Here is a 12,934-nt window from a genome sequence, read left to right on the forward strand (position 1 = left end):
TTGTTTTCCATGTTCGGTATCTCTTACTATGGTACTATTCATGCCTTACATACTCAGTACATTGCTCGTACTGAAGTCCCTTCTTGTGGACACTGCGTTCATACCCGTAGGTGTAGATAGACAAGATGAGGATCTTTCATCGTAAGCTGCTTTCAGGTACCAGTTATGGTTGGTGAGCTCCACTTCTTCTTGGAGCGCTGCCGAGACTGGATGCATATATGTTTGTATGATTTTTGTTCAGGGCATGTCGAGGGCCCTGTCCCGACTTGTATACTTCAATTATGTTCATAGAGGCTTTGCAGACAGTTCCTGTGTATAGCTTCGTTATGTTCGGTCGGTCATTATATTGGCATCGTGGGTCCATTGGACATATATTTATACATGATATTGCACTCATATCTAGCCTTAGCCTTATTTTGTCATTCGAGACATAGAGAACACGAGTTATACGTTAGTTCGCTCGGTTTCTGTAAGGTGTCGGGTGCCAATCACGCCTTACTAAGGGTGGGGTGTGACAAATTGGTATAAGAGCAGTTTTGTCCTAGGGTTGTCTGCAAGCCGTGTCTAGCAGAGTCCTGTTTATGGGTGTGAAGCCGGCCACATTTATAAACAGGAGGCTGCAAGGCATTTAGGAATGATTGACCTTATTTTCTCATCTTAGATCGTGCGAGAGATCCAGGTCATAGGAAATGAAATTTCTTGTACTAACCCTTGATTTCAGCGGAAGAATGGTGCTAACAAAGGAAGAGGATGATGATATTCGGATTACAGAGGTAAGTCACTTTGTTTAAATTACATCCTCAAGATATGCATCTTCTATGAGAATAAATTGGTCATAGTCAAGATAAGCTGATTGTACAGTAAAGCAGGGGGAATTAGTTATATAATTTAATGATAAGTTCAGTTGTAAGATTGCAGACGATAGAAGTTGAAGGAAACAGTACAGAGGTAAGTAACGGTAAAAAGGATTATAAGTCAGATATGGTAAGAATGTTGCAAGTATTATTGAAATGTATAGACAATGAATGGAAGGGAAAGTGACCAGGGAAATATACAAGGACAATTGATAAAAGTTCAAGTATATTCTGACTTGTGACGCATGACGTAAGTTTTGTCATCTTTGCATTTCTGTTCGATATTGAGAGCCCTATGAGGCTAAGGTGTGTTACACATGTATATATTTGATACGCGAGGCATTGCATGTATTTTCTGGGCTGCGTTTAGGGTTTGGATAGTAAGAAGTATAGCGGAAACTCTGTCAAAATTTTCCTAAAATTTAAGGATGAGGACCAAGGATTTAAGAGATAACAAAGAGTATACGTCTATGATTGCTACAGATTGATTAAGGGAAAGTATAGGACACGTTGATATGGGATGACTGACTAAGGTATTGGAGGAATTACGACACCCGACAATGGGGCAATTGAAAAGTAACAAGGAGTTATAAAGCAAGATGAGCTAAGGGAAATTGGAGTATGCGGAGTGGTTGGAAACCTCAAGAGGAAGAAAAGGACAAGACGGACTAGATCGGTGGCGAGAAAGAAGGTGCATCACAGCTCTAGAACTAGGATAAGTGTGAAAGGTATTCGGAAATACTTTGGAAGTAAGGCATTAGTAAATATATGTGTGTATGTGTATGACATCCCATATGTGGCCGCGTCAACTAATATGTGTGCCCCAGCAACCGACGTTGCTATATATTAAAGGCATTAATCGAACAGGGTAATGGAATTCAAGTGACAAAAGTGGTACAAATGTTACAAGGTAAGTTGATATTATTTTCACTACAGGTTAGAGTTGGAAAGTCCTAATGCAATAACATCAGAGAAAGGAAGAAAGTGAGTATGCAGAAAGTAAGAAGATCAAAATGTCATGAGAAAAAAAAAGTAAGGAACAAGGGAAAGTGAAGTTTCCAAGAAGGACGATAGGCAAGGCAAGGGACTATTTGGATAAAATTTGAAGGTAAGAAGGCGAAAGGGATAAAGAGCGGTAGTATGGAATAAAAGATGAATGCGTAGGGTTAGAGAACAGGCTTCGATAAGTGGGACTAAAGGATAGTAATCACCAATAGGGATGGAAAGTAAGAGAAAGAATGATCAGGCCTTGCAACGATGCTAAGAGATTTCCAGCTCTCGAGAGGTATATAAAGGGATAAATGTGTAGTCATACTGACACGGTTGCCTCGGAAACGAAGAAGCTTTCCTAAAAGATGATTTTAGAATAGAACGGATTTGCACGTTTAAAGGAATATTTCATGAACTTGTGGTCGATACTATGAAATAACAAGTGGAGAAGGGCGCTCGAGGAGGAAGGAACCTAAGGAAGGTTTGAGGATTAAAGTAGGAAAGGTTCACTAATGGGCTGGTCAAAAGGAGAGGAGAGAAGAAGAAGAAGGGAAGAAAAGAAAAATTGAGCAATCATCAAGGACAAGCGAGAGGATAATGAATTAACAAAGCTAATTGAGAGATAGTACATCAATGACATAGGATGAGGATAAGGAATATCGATATTTGATTATAGAAGGATGTATGGGAAATATTCATGAGTGTGGACTAGCCTTGGTGGCAAGAAGGAGAAGAAAGAAGAGAGTATATTTGCAAGGATTCCACGACACGAACAAGAAGTGGCAGAACACTAGAAGAACTACAACGCATAGGTGGGATGCAAATAAGTAGTCAAGGAATATTTCGGATAAGTGAGCTAAGTGAGAAAAAGGGATTGATAGTAGAAGTAGAAGAGTGTAGTATATTAACTTTCAATGGTACATTATAAACGTAAAGTGAAATCGAAAACTCAGAGTAAGAAGAATTTTAGTGATAATAGTTGTGGAGGAAGACGAGGGACAAAAGGAGCAAAGTGTGACCTAACGTGCCGTAAAGTATTTTGATGGATTCCAATGTCCCCGTTAACCTATGGATTCGAGAAAATGTTCAGACACAAAAGATAGAAGTAGAAGGGCCTTAAAGAAGGTAGCGAGAATGGATTGGTAATGCATGAGCGCTTTGGTTACATGCAAAGCCCTCAATTAGCAGAGAAGAAAATAAGTCAAGCTATACGGTTGGAGAACCCCGGTATTATAAGAGACCAAAAGAATTGACGGATCGTTAGGATAAGTTAATGACTACCAATACTCGGGAGTTACTAGTGTAAAAGGACACCCTTAAAAAGGGGGGAAGAGCAGATCTAGTCCTGAAACGAGGTATGGCATTGTCAAAATTCCAAGGAAAGAAAGATTTTAGCTTAAAGAGGCCAAAATTCAGGACGTAGTGGCATATCAAGAATGCATTAAGAGGGAGCAGACACGAATTAAAGAATAGCATACCATAAAGCAGGTGAAAAGGAATTAAAAATGGATCAAGAGAATACTTCATGCGGATATGAGATATGATATTTCTAGACCAAAAAAATTTGTGTCAGTCCTAAATAGGCAGCGACGTATCCTGAAGAGTAATAAAAAGAGTAAGAAAGGTCTGCAAGCTAACTACAAAGAGAATGACGAAATGGATAATGAGTACAAAGGACACTTTGGGTTATAACGTGTTATATCCCGCATTTCGCACGTCGGAATATTTTTAAGTTGGTTGCGAAGAATTATGGACAAGGTTATCTCTCGACTTTGTTTTACGACAAATGGTTTATGATTTTGTTGGAAGGAAGCATTAAGGAAAAGATTTGGGACCAAGAGTGCATTATGGAAATTTTTTTTTTTAGAAATTTCATGAAATGAGAAAGAGGTGGAGTGGGCCATAGGGCCACATGTGCATTATATATGGTAAGTATAAGATGATAATTAAATCATCTTTATCAATTTCATGCAAGAAAATTCTAGAAAAATAAAGAAAAGAAGAAGGAGAAAAAAACGTCCAAAGGGAGGGACATGTGGCACCCTTGGTATGGTTTGTGTATCAATATATATATATGTATAAGTGATGAAATAAGACACAATTCATCATTTTAATTCAAGAAACTTGGAGAGAATAGAAGAAAGAACAAGATGGAGAGAAGAGAGGAAGGGTTCGGCTGAAGGGGCTGGCCGAACCAGCCCCCTAAAGGTGGTCATGGAAAATTATTTTTCTTCTAGTTTGTGACTAAATGGAAGGTCCTTTATCTTGTGGAGTAGTTGTTGGAAGGAAGGAACCACTTGTTTTGTAAAGACAAGCTTAGCCGAGCATGAAGATAGTAAGAGGAAAAGGTATGATTCAATTCTCTTTTGCATGTCTTGTGGCTGCCTTGGACGTGTTATATTGCATGGAAAGAATAAAAATCATGGAAATATGGATGTTGAAGTTGAGTCATGTTTGTTGAGATTGGCCGTGTGTGTGTTGTATGTTTAGAAGTGAAGAATCAATTCTAATTGACATGTTTGTGTGTTATTGTAATGTGTGGAATGAATGGAAAATTATGAAACCTGTGTGTGTGGAGTTTGGACCGAATGGTGGCTGTTTGTGTGTAGAGATTGACTAATTTACTGTGATATTTTGGTTGTTAATTGTTGTGGATTATGTGATGAAAATGAAGGTTTGATTATCCAAATGGAAGTCATAATGGTTGTGGGCTGATTTAGAACATAGTGTGATTGCAATATAGTTTCTTGTGTTGATGGTAATGATGTTGTTAACATATGGAATTGTTGTTATACTTGATGCATTTGAAAGAAGGAAAATGTGTTGGAATTCATTTTTGTAGAAGATGAAGGTTACTAATGTTAGAATGTGTTTGTAATTGAATATTGATGTTGTTGGCATTATGTGATAATGTGTCTTTATGATTATTGGATTCGGATTGTTATTGAATTTGGGCCGAGCCATAATTCTCGGGATGGTGTATTTACAGAGGAGATGCTGTCCAAATTTTTGTAGACGAGTGAAGAATGGAAGAGTTGAAAGCAAAAAAAGGTCTACTATTGACAATTGGTAAACATGACCATTTGCAAATTCTGGGCGAAACGGGATTCGAGATTGAACGAGCATAAGACGTCCGAAAGGTATGTGAAGCTATCCCTCTCCTTCTTTTGGCATGCCCTAGGTATACTAGGCTTGAATTTGAGCCTCGGGGGTTATTCTGTTCATCGAAAGTCGATTCTGAAATTGAGCACTATTCATTCAGTGCGATTGAACTAGAATCTTTATATTTTGTTGGAAAATGTTCAAACGTCCGTAACTTGCAGGAATGTGATCGAATTGCCTTGAAACTTCATAGATGACTCCATTAAGTGATACTTTATATAACCTTTCAAAACCACTCCGACGGGGGGAGTGTGATATTTTATTATTTAAACTTTTCAAAACCACTTGAAGGGGGTGTGATATATTATTTTCTAAACTTTCTTAAAATCACCCGAAGGGAGTGTGATATATTATTTTCTAAGGCTTTTCAAAACCACTCCGAAGGGAGTGTGATATTTTATAAAACCTTTCAAAACCACTCCGAAGGGAGTGTGATATTTTATAAAACTTTTAAAAAAACCACTCCGAAGGGGGTGCGATATTTTATTATTATTACTATTATTAATATGCCCGAAGGGGCTAGGATTAGTATTATGTCGCGAGTGGCATGCCCGATGGGGCCAGGATAGCCGTATGCCGCGAGTGACATGCCCGAAGGGGCTAGGATTATTATGTCGGGGCCGCATGTCCGATGGGGCCGGGATAGACGTATGTTGGACCGGCATGCCCGAAGGGGCCATCATTTTATTCGGGACCGGCATGTCCGAAGGGGCCGGGATAGACGTATGTCGGGACCGGCACACCCGAAGGGTTATTATTATTATTACTATTATTATTATTATTATTAGTATTATTATTATTATTATTATCGTATTATCATTATATTATTATTAGGCCGGAAGCGGCCGTCCGAAGGACTATTTTATTTAAATATTTAATTCATGTCGGGTAACCTAAACTTGCTTTTACGTTGTATCTTCGATTTACGCTTTAGTAATGCTTTACATACTCGGTACATATTCCGCATCGACCCTCCTTCTTCGGGGGCCGCGTTTCATGCCACGCAGTACACCCAGATGAAGAGAAGACTTGCTAGAAGTTGTCCCCGCGGGATTGGCGAGCTCCACCTCAGTTCGGAGTGTTGCCGAGTCAAAGTGTTCGTGTCATGGTTTTTAGCATATGTTAGAGACTTTGCGTACGATTGTCCCGTGGATAGTGCGTCGGGAAGTGCGAATGATTTGTAAATGTTAAAAGAGTGTGCGTTTTTCGAGATAATGTTTATTGTTTGAAAAGCTTCATGTTTCTTAAAAATTTTCGAAATGACGGGTTTTATTACGCGAATGTTTAAGGGTTCGCTCGACTCTGAGGAGAGTCGGGTGCCCATCACACCCTAGTGAGGTCGGGGTGTGACAAAGTGGTATCGAGAAGCAGGTCTGTCCTAGGGGTTGTCTGCAAAGTCGTGTCCAGTAGAGTCTTGTTTATGGTGTGTTGCGCGCCACATTTATAAACAAGAGGCTACGGGGCATCTAGGGATTGTTGACCTTCTTTCATATCTAAGAATTGTTGACCTTCTTTCATATCTAAGATCGTGCGATAGAGCCCAGTCATAGGGTATGAAGTCCCTTGTACTAACCTTTTATTTCAGCTGAAGGACGACGTCGATAAAAGAAAGCGATCTATGGCATCAACAGTTACAAAGTACAGTGGTAAACAACGGTGCGGACGAGGCATGTTGGATGAGGTAAGAATATTGAAGTATTACTGAAATGTAAGTCGGGAGAATGGAAGTGAAGGTGAACATTAAGAATCGAAAAGGGCAAAACGGTAATTGCACAAGAAAGAACGTGTTACGAAAATGCCTCAGAATCTGTGAAACTTTGACTGGCTCCAGATTACGTAGTAAAGGGCATATGAGGAAGTAGGCGCGATTATATCAGCATTAAGGCACCAAACCCCACCAAAGTTTCGGGGTTAAGCGTGCTCAGATGGGAGCAATTTCATGATGGGTGACCCCCTGGGAAGTATGCCAAAATTTTCACAAATGTTGATCCAAGAAACAAATGGGAAAAATAGAAGATACAAGATGGTTGGAGACCATAAGAGGAACCACCTAGCACGCAACAGGTTGGAATAGAGAAGGGACAGGAAGAACGCTACAGCTTTGGAATTAGGATAGGCTTGAACGACATAAAGGTAGCATAAGATTTCTCGTGCGCGAAAAAAAGAGATAGGCGTGAATGGTTAATGGTATGAGTACGCCCCTAAAGGGGGAAAGCTGGTGAGAGGAATGTAAGGATGAAATAGGAACAGTTGATACGGTAGTATGTTTGGTGTGGATGCTTGGGCCACAAATGAAACCCTCCTTATGGAACCAAGGTAACAAGGTCGGGAAAACCAACAATAAGCGTATAAGAATCAGGATGGTGTTTGAGGCAGTGTGAGAAGTCTTGCAAAAACATCGAGTGACAGAACACTAGAAGATGGAGGTGTACGAAGAAAAAGAGTATGACAAGGGGATGGTATTGGATAGCCTAAAAGATAATATGAAGGACAGCAATAGCTATAAAAAGGGAGCTCCCCCGAGGCGCTTATGAGACCCTGTACGCCTAGTCGAACATTCGAGGACGAATGTTCTAAAGGGGGGAAGGATGTTATATCCCGCATTTCGCACGTCGGAATATTTTTAAGTTGGTTGCGAAGAGTTATGGACAAGGTTATCTCTTGACTTTGTTTTACGACAAATGGTTTATGATTTTGTTGGAAGGAAGCATTAAGGAAAAGATTTGGGACCAAGAGTGCATTATGGAAATTTTTTTTTTAGAAATTTCATGAAATGAGAAAGAGGTGGAGTGGGCCATAGGGCCACATGTGCATTATATATGGTAAGTATAAGATGATAATTAAATCATCTTTATCAATTTCATGCAAGAAAATTCTAGAAAAATAAAGAAAAAGAAGAAGGAGAAAAAAACGTCCAAGGGGAGGGGCATGTGGCACCCTTGGTATGGTTTGTGTATCAATATATATATATGTGTGTGTGATGAAATAAGACACAATTCATCATTTTAATTCAAGAAACTTGGAGAGAATAGAAGAAAGAACAAGATGGAGAAAAGAGAGAGGAAGGGGGTTTGGAGGGAGGGTTGGCGAACCAGCCCCCTAAAGGTGGTCATGGAAAATTATTTTTCTTCTAGTTTGTGACTAAATGGAAGGTCCTTTATCTTGTGGAGTAGTTGTTGGAAGAAAGGAACCACTTGTTTTGTAAAGACAAGCTTAGCCGAGCATGAAGAAAGCAAGAGGAAAAGGTATGATTCAATTCTCTTTTGCATGTCTTGTGGCTGCCTTGGACGTGTTATATTGCATGGAAAAGAATAAAAATCATGGAAATATGGATGTTGAAGTTGAGTCATGTTTGTAGTGTGTTGGCCGTGTGTGTGTGTTGTATGTTTAGAAGTGAAGAATTAATTGTAATTGACATGTTTGTGTGTTATTGTAATGTTGGAATGAATGGAAAATTATGAAACCTGTGTGTGTTGGAGTTTGGCCGTGTAAGGGGCTGTTTGTGGTAGAGATGGACTAATATTATGTAATATTTTGGTTGTTAATTGTTGTGGATTATGTGATGAAAATGAAGGTTTGATTATCCAAATGGAAGTCATAATGGTTGTGGGCTGATTTAGAACATAGTGTGATTTCAATATAGTTTCTTGTGTTGATGGTAATGATGTTGTTAACATATAGAATTGTTGTTATACTTGATGCATTTGAAAGAAGGAAAATGTGTTGGAATTGTTTTTGTTGGAGATGAAGGTTACTAATGTTGAATGTGTTTGTAATTGAATATTGATGTTGTTGGCATTGCGTTATGTGATATGGATGTTGTCTTTATGTTCCATTCTCGGATTGTTGTTGAATTTGGGCCGAGCCATAATTCTCGGGACGGTGTATTTAAGAGGAGATGCTGCCCAAATTTTTGTAGACAAGTGAAGAATGGAAGAGTTGAAGCATTAAAGGTCTACTATTGACAATTGGTAAACATGACCATTTGCAAATTCTGGGCGAAACGGGATTCGAGATTGAACGAGCATAAGACGTCCGAAAGGTATGTGAAGCTATCCCTCTCCTTCTTTTGGCATGCCCTAGGTATACTAGGCTTGAATTTGAGCCTCGGGGGTTATTTCGTTCATCGAAAGTCGATTCGAAATTGAGCACTATTCATTCAGTGCGATTGAACTAGAATCTTTATATTTTGTTGGAAAATGTTCAAACGTCCGTAACTTGCAGGAATGTGATCGAATTGCCTTGAAACTTCATAGATGACTCCATTAAGTGATACTTTATAGAACCTTTCAAAACCACTCCGAAGGGAGTGTGATATTTTATTATTTAAACTTTTCAAAACCACTCCGAAGGGGGTGTGATATATTATTTTCTAAAGCTTTCTTAAAATCACCCCGAAGTAGTGCGATATATTATTTTCTAAGGCTTTTCTAAAACCACTCCGAAGGGAGTGTGCGTAAAACTTTTCAAAACCACTCCGAAGGGAGTGTGATATTTTATAAAACTTTTTAAAAAAACCACTCCGAAGGGGGTGCGATATTTTATTATTATTACTAATATTAATATGCCCGAAGGGGCTAGGATTAGTATTATGTCGCGAGTGGCATGCCCGATGGGGCCAGGGTAGCCGTATGCCGCGAGTGACATGCCCGAAGGGGCTAGGATTATGTCGGGGCGCATGTCCGATGGGGCCGGGATAGACGTATGTTGGACCGGCATGCCCGAAGGGGCCATCATTTTATTCGGGACCGCATGTCCGATGGGGCCAGGATAGACGTATGTCGGACCGGCACACCCGGCGGGGATTGTTATTATTATTATTACTATTATTATTATTATTATTATTATTATTATTATTATTATTATTATTATCATTATTATCATTGCCGGAAGGGGCCAGGGGCCATTATTATTACTGCGCGCGGAAGCGGCCGTCCGAAGGGACTATTTTATTTAAATATTTAATTCATGTCGGGTAACCTAAACTTGCTTTTGTTGTATCTTCGATTTACGCTTTAGTAATGCTTTACATACTCGGTACATATTCCGTACCGACCCTCCTTCTTCGGGGGGCCGCGTTTCATGCCACGCAGTACACCCAGATGAAGAGAAGACTTGCTAGAAGTTGTCCCCGCGGGATTGGCGAGCTCCACCTCAGTTCGGAGTGTTGCCGAGTCAAAGTGTTCGGGTCGCGATTTTTAGCATATGTTAGAGACTTTGCAGACAGTGTCCTGTGGATAGTGCGTCGGGAAGTGCGAATGATTTGTAAATGTTAAAAGAGTATGCGTTTTCAGATAATGTTTATTGTTTGAAAAGTTTCATGTTTCTTAAAAATTTTCGAAATGACAGGTTTTATTATGCGAATGTTTAAGGGTTCGCTCGACTCTGAGGAGAGTCGGGTGCCCGTCACACCCTAGTGAGGTCGGGGTGTGACATAACGGAAGAAAAATTTTGATGTTAAAGGAAAAATATGACAATCTTAACAAAGGGAGTAACGATAAGCAGTGTGGTGATCTCTAAATGGAGGAAGAACGGTGTTGGTGTGGATAGAAAGGCAGCAGCATCACTAGAAATTAGAAAGTATATCACGAGTCACTAACCATACTGAGTACAAGGGTATGTACTTTAGAATCATATGAACCATCAACGTAAGGTTATGCCCCGCAGATGGGAATGGACAAACCGGAAAGCCAACAAGAAATGACAGCTAACTAAATGATCACTGGAATAAGGAAGTCAAGGGTAAGTATACCATACTGATGTTAGAAAAGAAGTTGTGGTAAAGTGAGAATTGCCCTAACTTTATAATTATAAGTTATACTGCAAGATTTGAGGCAAAGGAATTAAAGGGAGAGTTTTGACAAGAACTCGAATGTTATATCCCGCATTTCGTACGCCGGGACATTCCGAGCTAGTCGCGACAAGTTAAGGACAAGGTTGTAAATTTTTTTTGATTTTGTTAAAAGTGTATAAGTTGCATATTCATCTTTTCATTGGTATGGAATGTTAAGGGTAAATTTGGAATAAGGGAAATTTGGGACCAAAAGATGAATTATGGAAAGCTAGACATTTCATGAAAATTTGGAGCCAAAAGTGAAAATTTGGAAACTAAGAATTCATGAAAATGGCCATATGTGGCCATGTGTGTGTGTATGGGCCATGGGCCATGTGTGCAAATTTTATGAGTGGCTAAAAGATGACAAATTAGTCATCAAAATCATTTTCATCACTAGGAAAATTCAAGAAACTTGTAGAAAAAAAAAAAAAGGAGAGAAAGACATGGAGCATGTGCATGGTCATCTGCACATTTTTTTTAGATATATATATATATATATGGATGACTAAGTCATCTTATTTAGTCAATTCTCTAGAAATTTCAAGAAAAGAAAGAACAAGAAAAGAAGAAGAAAACTAGAGGGGCCATTCGGCCATAGCAAGAGCAACAAGAACTTTGGGAAATTTTCTTTCAAAAAAATTTTCTCTTCAAGCCAAACCACTAATTGGAGGGTCCTTAACAAAGTGGGGTATTCATTGGAGGAAGAAAAACACATATTCATACAAGTTGTGAATTCTAGCCAAGTGAAGAATTGAGGAAAAGGTAAGATTTAATCCCTCCTTTATATGTTATGGATGTTTGTATATGATATGATAGGTGAAAATGAGTGAAATTCATAAAGAATATGGATATAGTGGTGGTGGCCGAAAATTGTATAGCATGGGTATAGCTATGTATATTTGTTGTATTGTGAAGGGATGGTGAGCAAATTTTATTGTTAATTTGATTGTTAGTGTGTGGATTCTATATTGCTAATAATAGCTTGATGATATTAGTGAAATGGTGGTAGTTGGAGATTTGTTGTAGAAGATTATGTAAATTAAATATAATGTTCTTGCATGTATGGAAGACAATGTTGTTAGTATGGTGTTGTTGGAATATAAATTATGAGGTGGTTATTGTTTTTATTGGAGTTGGAAAGTCTTGAAGGGAAGTAGTATGTTGATTGAATTGTTAGAATGTATCTTGGGTTGATTATTGAAATTGTTAGTATAATTGTTGGCATTGTTGTTGATAGATTGGCCGGGTTGAATTCCCGGATTGTTATTGATTAAAATTTGCTAAGTTGAAGTTTTGGAGATGGTGTATTTATAGGGGAAGTGCTGCCGAAATTTCGGTAGACAAGTGTTACTTTAAGATTTAACTTCCAAATGCTCTAATTAATGTTGGGTAAATGTGACCAAATTGTAGATTTTGGCGAATTTGGAACTTGAATTTGGAGAAGTGTAAGAAGCGGAAAAGGTATGTAAGGCTTTACCCTTCCTTCTTTGGCATGTCTTAGACATAATAGGGTTGAATACGAGCCTCGGGGACGATCCTATTCCTAGAAATCCGAAATTGAAATTGACCCTTTTTCATTCAATAGAATTGAATTAAGTTCTTCATATCTTATTGAAACAATTGTAGCTAACATCTATAATCTGTTAAATGAAATCGGGGTACACTAGAACCTTTATAAGTGTTGTAACTATCCTAATGAATATATTTCTATGATGATTATGATGAATATGGTTTCATAGTTGAAAATCTTGAGCCATGGACACAATATGAATATGAGAATATAGAGTTAGTTCCTAATCCTAAACCTTGTTTCCTTGAACATGACTCTACTTTCTAAAGGCTGCAAGAACATAAGTTGATGCCTTATGAAGTTGTGATCTTACTGTATGTTCCCTCTTATTACTACCCTTCGTTATGGTCTCGCCTTATAGTACTAGTTCCTTCAAGGTGAGACAAAGCGGCTAGAGTTATTCCATAATGTAATCGGAGGCTACCGACCTTATGTCACTCCGATATGGACCTGTTTTCTTTGGGCTCTCATGTATGCTATATGATATATGAATATGATATATGTATATGTATATGGGGAAAG

This window comes from Lycium ferocissimum, unplaced genomic scaffold (assembly GCF_029784015.1).
Source record: "Lycium ferocissimum isolate CSIRO_LF1 unplaced genomic scaffold, AGI_CSIRO_Lferr_CH_V1 ctg4155, whole genome shotgun sequence".
In the NCBI taxonomy this organism is placed as follows: domain Eukaryota; kingdom Viridiplantae; phylum Streptophyta; class Magnoliopsida; order Solanales; family Solanaceae; genus Lycium; species Lycium ferocissimum.